A 10,587-nucleotide genomic window follows, 5' to 3' on the forward strand; every position below is an offset into this window, starting at 1 on the left:
ACATGCTAGCTAATTTATTATAATTGATGTACTTAGAGTACCTAAGATTCAAATTGCTTACGCATGTGTTATAACAACATCATCATTAGCTTTGCACACAATTATTCACATGTGGATATAGAGTCTGATGTCTATATATAGTAAAAATCTGGTAGAGATACATGTAGGAGATATTTTGTAAGAATCTGTCATATATATATATTGTAGATATTTAGTAAAAATTTGACTNAATTGATAACTGTGTGTTATTTGCTGTGTGTACCATATGACTTCCTTTTGAACTCTTTCTTGTCTTGCAATTTTCTCTGATCGCTCGTCATGTGGTTTGAACATCCTGAATCAACAATCCAGTCATTCTCATAATTGATATGGTCTTCCATTGTCGCCATGAGTGCTAGCTCGTTTTCTTCTATGGGACATAGTACCTCTGCATCCCATTCATCCTCTATCTTCTTTTTGGATATTGCCACATTGCTTTCAATAGACTTTTTCTTGGACCAACAATCTCTAGACATGTGGCCATTTTTCCCGCAATTATAGCAAATACCTCCAAATCTCTTTTCTTGGAAACTCTTATTGTCGTTCTTCTGAGCTCTCTCAGGTTGTGTAGTTCCTTGGTGGCTTCTTCTTTTGTCACCATTGTATCCACGTTTGGTAGACGGTCTATTATTGCTCCGACTTTCACTTGTGTAGAGTGCTTCTTCTTCACCCTTCAATGTGATGTCTCCCATTTGTTTAGCCATGGCTTCATGGCTGGCTAACAAATTTTCGAATTCTACAGGTGATGGTTGAGTGGGCCATCCTTGTACAGCAGTAATGAAGCTTCGATATTCCAGTCGCAATCCGTGGTATAATCCTCTTCATTCGAGATTCTACAATGGCGGACTTTGGGTCTAGTTCAGTAATCTCCCGACAGATTGATTTGACCTTGTGGAAGTACTGAGCAATCGTCATGTCACGTTGTGAAATTGACAACAACTCATTCTCCAGAAGTTGTAGCCTCGTATCGTTCTTCTTTGAGAACAACATCACGAACGTATCCCATGCTTCTTTCGGTGTCTTGTCATCCCAAATATGTTCTAACATCTCTTCTCCGATTGTGGTCTTCAAGGCAAACATTGCTTTGTCTGCTTTGATTCTCCATTTGCGCAAGGCGCCGTTAGAATCCTCCTCTGGCGGCGTAGTTTCACACCCGCCAACAATCTCCCAAAGATCCTGTCCTTGTAAATAGGACATCATGCATGTTGCCCACATGTTGTGGTGGTTGTTGTTGAGTTTCTTGATTCCTCCAACGATTTGGAAATCACCCATCGTGTTGGTCTTACCTCAGTAATATCAAACAAGCTCTTTCGACACAAGACTTGCAGAGTCACAGACTACTCACGACACAAAAGAAACTCACTCACTACTAATCTCAAGAAATCGTTTCTGATGTGGAAGATCAGACAAAGCTGCAACCAGCATACTAAGAATACCAAGAGATCAGATAACCTACATTAAGCTCGCTCTGATACCAAATGTTGAACACAACTCTCTGGGAAACACTCGCACTCTTTATTAAGACCAATCGAGAAGAGAATACAAGACACTCTCTAGAATACAACTGCTTTTTATTGTTTTTGGATTTCTTGGATGAATAACCTAGGTAGGGTGGAGGGGTATTTATACTAGACCCTACCCAATACAGACCTAACAAATCTAAATCTAAACCTAACAAATCTAAATCTTTTTCCTAAAAATATCGTATCTTTTCTAAAATCTCTACTAAAATAAATATACAATGCGCTCGTACTATTATTGGGCTTAACTCTATTGGGCTAATGATTGACTCTATTGGGCTAGTGATGATATTTCAAAAAATACTACTCGTAAGAGCATCGCCGATGCGTGGGTGCTTTAACAATGGTCATCGACGTCTATTTTTCACACAAACTGTCAAAAAAATCAATGTCGTGAGGCTCGTGGATGAAGACGTCACATGTCGTAGGTCATGTAGTTGTTGAATCACATGAATTGTTGCTTAAGACATCAGAATCCAAGCTGCAATCATTGATTGTGGAGGTTTTTCGAAGAGAAGATATCTGGTAGAACCACTAGGGATCATGATATAAATATTAAGTTAGTTTTTTTATCAAGATGAACCCAAGTTTGATTCTTTGTCAAGGAATCATACTCCTATCGATGCGGCCTACCACTAATCTTGGTTTTTATTATTTGTGGCCTCATTCAAAGTTCATTAGTTGTTACTAGGGCATAGGATATAAAAGGCCAACTTACCTGTGTCTAGTTGGTGCTATTACTGTTCTACCTTCCCAATCCTTAGTCCATTCGTAATTCTTTCGAGAAGAGTATTAAGCTCTACGAACTCTTATATTTTTATACCAAATTTATTAACAATCGAACTGACTTATGATTGTTTAAGTTAATAGCCCAAGCTCATCGCTAGCCGATATTGTATTTTTTTTGGGCTTTCTTTTCAGGGTTCCCTTCAAGATTTTTAAAACGCATCTGGTAAGAAGAGCTTTCTACATCCTTATAAGGTATGTTTCATACCTTTCTCCAACCGACGTGAGATTTCACAATCTACCCCCTTGGGGCACAACATCCTCGTTGGCACACCGTTCGGTTTCTGAATCTGATACTATTTGTAACGACCCTAAATTTTCTATTAACCTAAATTCGCTACTGTACACATATCATGAAAATTTAATGTGAAAATTCAATTACCTTTTCAATTGAGTTATTTATGCTCTAAATGCTCATTATATATGTACAATAGTGAACTTAGGTTAAGTGGAAAATACTCGGGCACAAAATACAACTTGTTCTAGTTGAGATTTTCACACCTTCTAACCCTTTTGGTGCTATAGAATGGTTGCACAAATGACAGCCAAAAACTACAAATAACTAAACATCACGACAAGGGATTTGCTAGGAGAAAACGAGAGATATATTGTAACAATCCAAGCCCGCCGTTAGCATATATTGTTCTCTTTAGACTTTCCCTTCTAGGCTTCTTCTCAAAGATTTACAACACGTATGCTAAGAAGAGGTTTCCACGTCTTTATAAAGAATGTTTTGTTCCCCTCTTCAACCGATGTGGATCTCATAATCCACCTCCCTTTGGGGCTCAGCGTCCTCTCTCCAATCGATGTGGAATCTCACAAATATCGAAAGCTTCCGAATGAAATTAGGGTAAACATGTTATAATGAAATCAGGTCACCCATCTTAACTAATTTCACAATTCCACAACCTAGTTGTGGTGTATCTTACACGATACAAATGTTTAACCTACTCACCCTTTGTTCAACACTTCAAGATTCTGTCTTAGACGATACAAATGTTTAACCTACTCACTTTAGGATTTTATTGACATAAAATAAGTTAAAGACATCACTCTCATACCTTGTTAGGAATCACATATACCTCCACAATATCAGGGTATTGTCCACTTCGAACGAATCTTCTTAACCATTCAGTCGTTTCTATGTCGAATCGGGACAACTTTATTGCTGCAAGTTTATCATAGGGCGTTCTAGCTTAAATCGCTCCAAGCTTATGCATTGACATTAGCATGGAAACTTGCAGGGCTGGTGAACTGCATGAGCTTGTGGGTTGGGCCAAGAACGCCTTCGTTTGGGCTGAGGATGCGTCTGCGTGGATGGGATACCTTGTTTGGGCTTGGTGGGGTTCACGTGGCTGGGGCTATCGGCTGTATATCAGTGGCTGCTGGTTCCAAAGGCTTGACGCAACTCAAGTCTTGATCTAATCCGGTGACCCATGAGCTTGTTCTTTTTCACCCAAAAGTTACAAATTTTGGTGTTTCTAGTGGTTGATCAATGGCCAAAAGTTCCATAAAAGGTAGATTATCACGTATAGAAGATTATGATAATGGATGAATTGAGCCCGGAGGAAGATAATGAGTTTATAAGTACGGAATACTATCTCTATTAGTATGAGTCATTTTCGGGAAACTAAAAGCAAAACTAGAGAGTTTTATGCTCAAAGTGAACAATATCATATCATTGAGGAGGTCCATAATTTCTAACATGGTATTAGAGATGTCATTAACTTTGTCATGCCAATGAATCCTCTGTTGAGTCAAGGAGGGAGTCCCACATTGGCTAACTTAGAAAATGATCATGGATGAGATACATCTCCATTGGTATGAAGCTTCTAGGGAAACCCAAAGCAAAGCCATGAGAGTTTATGCTCAAAGTGAACAATATCATACCATTATGGAGAGTCGTGATTCCTAACATCCTCGAGTGTCGAACAAAGAAATTGTGAGCCTCGAAGGTGTAACAAATGGTGTACTTTGTTCGAAGGCTCTAGAGAAATAGGCCTTAAAGGGGAGGCTCTATGATATATTTTGTTCGAGAAGAGGATTGTTGAGGATTATTTTAAGTAGTCCCACATTGGCTAATTACGAGAAAAATAATGGGTTTATAAGTAAATAACACTATCTCTTGTGGAGATCCATGATTCCTAATAGTGTGGCAACTGCTCGCACTAGAACGTTTGGAAGTCCAAATTGCTTGAGCAAAAACATAAGATCTTTATTTCTCGAGCTAGAATTTGTGCATGCTTTTCCGATGATGCGTGAACTTAACTTGCCTTTACACCCAAACCTCAAAACTCGCTTCCTAACCCGTCTAATGAAATCCAATTTAATAGGCGTTACACGTTATCATATTTTACTATATACTCGTGGAAGTAAAACGACAATATTTTTATCAATATAAAAAATATATTCTAGTCAAAATTTAAAAACAAAAACAAAAGAAAAGAATATTATAATTTGAAAAAGTGATGGTCAAATAAACACATCAATAATATATAATTAGAATAAAACTAAGAACATTGAAGGAATAAAGGAGTATATAATTAATTAAGAATCTTAGCCTATACACCATTAATTTAAATGATTTGAAATAGAACAAAGGTACAATTAGTCACACTCAAATCATAAAATTAAACTTAAGACCCCAAATAATATAAAAATCAGAGAATATTTTTTTTAATATAAGAATCAAAATTCATATATTATTATAAATGTGTTGAAAATATTCCCTATTAGAATTAGGACATGTCTCATTAGTCTTGTCAAATTAATGTCTTGTAATGACTTTGTGTTTATTAAAATGTGTTTGGTCTTTGTCGGGTAGGATTCAACCACAAATTTGTCGGTCACTTTTAACGATCAAGGGATTGATAATGTATAAACTAAGTACTTGTACATTGTATATGTGCATTTAGTTAGTTTTTAATTTGTTTTTTTTAAGGCGAAAAGAATTAGGAATCGAATTAGAAGTTCGTTATATTTCGACTTGTTCGTTCATGTATTGAATATTTAGGAACCTAATGATAAGAATAAGATATGATTCGTTGTTGAATTTTTAATATTGAATTTTAATGTAACGACTAGATTTCTGTTAGGTATGAATCAGAGGTGTTATTTAAATTCGGGATTTTTGTAATTTGAAACGGAAAAGAAGTCATGACCTGATTTTTTTGGGTTCGAATCTTAGACCGTGACTAAAAGACATGACGAAAGGAAATAAACGTAACAGTATAAAAATATGGTAAAGTTGGACACGAAAAAAAATAATTACACAACACCATAATCGAAAATAATACAAAATAGGTATTGTTCAAGTTATTGACAAACAGGGAACGAGAATGGGGATTGGATACCAAATGAGTATAATTGACAACCCGCTTAAATTCAATTTAAACTGATGCCCCACGTTGACTGTAATCACGAGTGTAACAAATCATTGAAGATATAAACCTGCTCAAAACTACTACACATTGGCCGACGGTTACCGTGGCGTGAGGCCATGATGAGAACACTTCTAGCGATCGATAAAGAACGACACAACCAAAATTCACTAAGAGAGAAACTTCAAGAGTTAAAAGAGAGAGAGAAAAAAATCTCGGTGAGGTGCTTCTAAGAGGGAAGATTATCTCCAAAAACTAACACGGATCGTTTCAACATGTTTTGTACTCACTCACATGTTTCTTAAGAAAAATTGAGAAGGTCGTCCACCATAAAATTACATCAAGCAAAATAACTTTTAAGCTTTTATAATTGAGCCACCGAAAACAAAAGTTTGCCCTATTAGTATAAGCAACTTCAATTCTTTTAAGTTTTTCTCAACTATCCGGTTCTTAGTATCACTTTCATTCAGATGTGGTATCAGTTTATTCATATACTTTTGAGATCTCACATCCGTTGAAGAGTAGAACGAAACATTCATTATAATGGTGTGGAAATCTCTCCCTAGCATACGTGTTTTAAAAACTTCCAGGGGAAGTCTAAAAGGGAAATCTCAAACAAGACAATATCTGCTAACGGTGGGCTTGGGTTGTTACAAATTCAGAGTGAGACACCGAGCGATGTGCCAGTGAAGACATTGAGTCTCAAAGGGGGGTGGACACCGAGTGGAGTGCTAGAGAGGACATTGAGCCCCGAAGGGGGGGTGGATTGTGAGATTCCACATCAATTGGAGAGAGGAACGAGTGTCAACGAGGACGCTAAACCCCAAAGAGAGGTGGATTGTGAGATCCCACATCGGTTGAAAAGAGAATGAAACATTCTTTATAAGGGTGTGGAAACCTCTTCCTAGCAGACGCGTTTTAAAACCTTGACGGAAAATCCGAAAAGAAAAGCCGAAAAAGGTTAATATCTGCTAGCAGTGGGTTTGAGCGGTTACAATGCTCCTCATGTACTCGGGTATCACTTTTATATTGCACACTAACTTATCATAAACTCATGAACCAAATACAAATCAAACACAAACTTATCATATTTTTTACATTTCATTTGGGGAGATCCAAGGACATGTAATAGCTTAATATAAACTTAATCATATTAATAAACCATGATTATCTAAACATCCCAAGATCATAATTATTCACATTTAAAAAACTTCATTAAAACTATTACATGAACATAATGATCAAAAGTATAAATAAAAACTTGTAAGCAAAGACATCAATACAAGATTATAGTTAACAAGACTTCAAAATATTCACTAATTAGTTTAACAAGATATAGGCAAGGAGTGAGTTCTTCATTCAGTTCCAGATGAGCGGATTTGGGTATGGATCTTGTCGATGTAAGCCTTAGCTTTCCTATCAATGCCAGGCTCAGCCACCCAATATCGGCCTTTGTCTTCGTCGCTCGGCCACACCTTTCTCGTATCGTCTATCGTTTCATCTCGTCTCTTTCTACCATCTCGGGATCTAAATAAGCTGAAGATCGAAAAGAAGCACGAGGGCGACTTCGGCTTTTGTCTCTTGTTGGTGGCTGAGGCCATGGCTAGAACAGCTACAAGTGAATTTGTTGGTTGTTGTTTGGTTGTGATGAGGCATTTTATAGAGTTTGGAGAGAGAAAAAAAGAAGGAATTTTGGTGTGGTTTCTTGTAAAGGAAGCTTAGAATCTAAAAGGGTGCTTTGAAAACCTAACAAAAAGTACAATTGAAATTGTGAAAACCTATAGGAATTGACACTATTGTTCTCTTTTAGGAAGGAGTTTTACGTTCACTCCCCTTTGTCACAATCGTGTGCTTACAGGACGTTTGTGAGTGATTATGCGATACTCACTCTCACCACTGCATGAATTAGCTAACTCGAAATCGTGTTGCCCTCGACCTGGCGACGTATACCCAAGCCTATAGCCCTGCTTTAAAAAGAAAGTTTTAAAAAATGGGACAGAGAGAATTTAGAAAGAGAGTTTGAAGAAAGCAAAGATATGTCTATTTCACCGAGCCTCTCTCTGAGATAGTACCCAGATCGTTACGCCTTTCGTGCAGGTCAAAACTTACCCGACAAGGAATTTTGCTATCTTAGGACCGTTATAGTTACGGTCGCCGTTCACTGGGGCTTCGGTCGCCGGCTCCCCTATCATCAAGTCACCAACTTCTTTGACCTTCCGACATTGGGCAGGTGTCGACCCATACATGGTCTTACGACTTTGCGGAGACCTGTGTTTTTGGTAAACAGTCGCCTGGGCCTGGTCACTGCGACCCCCTTTGTGAGGAGGCACCCCTTCTTCCGAAGTTACGGGGTTATTTTGCCGAGTTCCTTAAAGAGAGTTGTCTCGCACCCCTAGGTATTCTTTACCTACCCACCTGTGTCAGTTTTGGGTACAAGTACCCTTTTGTTGAAGGTCGTTCGAGCTTTTCCTGGGAGTATGGCTTGGGTTACTTCAGCGTCGTAGCGTCTGGTACTCGAACATTGGCTCGAGGTATTTTCTCTACCCTTCTTACCCTGAGAAAACAGGGGCACCTTGCGTCCTTAACCAATAATCATCTAACTATAAGCAAAGAAAAAACATCACGACTTAAATAACATATAACTTAGGGTAGGAAAAATTGACAACTCTTATGGGGTCGAATATTCGCACAATGTCCAGTGGTTAACAAGTAGAGACCAACACATTCTAGTGGGCACGTTTGAAGAAACTTTCAAAGTACTTCAATTTGTATCTAACGATTATTAGTATCACCGAGATTTTTGAATTTATATCTGGGAGTTCTTATAACGCAACAACATTATAGCAGCTTTATTAAATAACTTTTCACATATCGAAACTTGAACACATCATCTTCTACTTGATATTATATTTTTTTCATCTGATTGACTGAATCAGAACGCTATCGATTGAGAGCAAAAATCGAAGAAAATGAACATTTTTTGAGGTGGGTTAAAAATAAAACTTAACCAAACCACACCGATCAAAACTAAAACTTAAAAAACGACGACTACAAGACCTAAATTAAAACGTGCGCTCGAGAAACACGGTCATATTTGAATTTATGCCCTACAACTCTTTCACTTTTTTTTTTTTCCTCTTTTAATTTGCATCCTCCAATTTAAATGTTGTTAGTGATTCATATGAACTTATGGGGAATCTATAGGTTGGTCTTCACTATTTTTTTTGTCTTTCCAATTGGTCTCCCAAATAGTAACCTATTTTGTCCTACTTTTCAAAGATATTTAATTCGATTCCTTCTCGTTTGAAAATGTAATATTCTTTTATACTCGAGTTTATATCTTATTTTGATCTGGGTTCGTTATTGTCTATTTTAGTTCTCATTGTAATGTCCCACATCGGTTCGGGAGGAAAATGAAATACCTCTATAAGGGTGTGAAAACCTCCCATAGCATACGTGTTTTAAAGCCTTGAGCTCAAGTTCGAAAGAGAAAACCCAAAGAGGACAATATCTACTAGTGGGTCTGGACCGTTACACTCGCACTTACAAGTTACGTTTTGGTTAAAAAAAACATAATTATGACAATATTTCAAGAAAACTATAGAGTGTAGTAGTGTGTGTGAGTCCGAAGGTATTAATATATGATTTTTTCTTTTAAAAATGGAACCTCCAGAATTTTATTGAGGATCTTAGAGGTCGAATTTGAAAATGAGGTACATGACAAAATTGCTTAGAAAAATCTAAGGAAAAGAAAAAAAAAAAAAAGTCAAAGTCAAACCGACGGAAAATCGCTCCAAATATTGGTCTATAGTCAAAATCGTCCTAAGAAGCTCAGTGACTTTGGGAGAACAATTAGAGACTTGATTCGTTCAGATCCATCAAGAATTGAGGAAAAATTGAAACTAAGTGTTTCGAGATCTTAGTTCTGATTTTCGTTCAACTACGAGAGTTTTTTCTTGAAATTAAGTTCTAAATTTTCGGTACGTTGATATTCGAAGGATTCCACGTACGTTTTGTGATAGAAGTCGGAATTGTTTTGGACTGAAAGGTGGTGTTTCGATAAATATAAAAAATTTGCCGAGATTTAGACATGTTTATTTTATTATAAGATTATATAACATTACGAAAAAAATGTATATACAAGACGCGCGTCAGGTAGAAATGGTGGACACACGGTGTACGGAGAAAAATGAAGCGCAGAAGAAACACTTTCAAGAATCGAACCTGAGATCGGAGGCACAGAAGTGCCAATTAGGAGGCGCCACATGTCATGCAACGGGCGCGCCTATTCCTTCGTAGCGCGTGCTGTATCCACTCGTGGGCTACGCGCGTGGAACCAAGACATTCGCGTGTGACGGCGCATGTTAGCATGCGTGGTGCTTCTTTTTTCTCTATCCCACACCTCTGTTCGACTGTTTCTCGTTTCAATTTCGATACTAACACTATTTTGACTTGAATTAGAACCTTTTTAAGACATTTTTGAAATTTGAGCTCTTAAAATGTGAAAAAACTAACTCGAGAAGACACCCGTCATCCAAGTAACGACTAAGATTTTAGGGATCATTAGGACGTAATAGCATGAGCGTTCCTTACTTTAGATGGTTAGAAAATGCATGTTACGGACTTTGACAGAGCGTTTTTGGATGAATATGTATTGCATGTGTGTTATGATAAAATTACCATTATGCCCCTAGATTGAGATTTCCGAGACATGACTAGAGTATGAGTTTAGCAGTATGGATGAGTATGCTCATTAGGTAAAAAATTATCAAAATACCTCTGTGATGAGATTTGTGATATACGTTGTTTTGTGTACTTTTTGTTGTGTTAGGAAAGAGGATGGTTATTGTGATATGTGCTCC

Source organism: Cucurbita pepo, chromosome LG07 (assembly GCF_002806865.2).
Source record: "Cucurbita pepo subsp. pepo cultivar mu-cu-16 chromosome LG07, ASM280686v2, whole genome shotgun sequence".
NCBI lineage: Eukaryota > Viridiplantae > Streptophyta > Magnoliopsida > Cucurbitales > Cucurbitaceae > Cucurbita > Cucurbita pepo.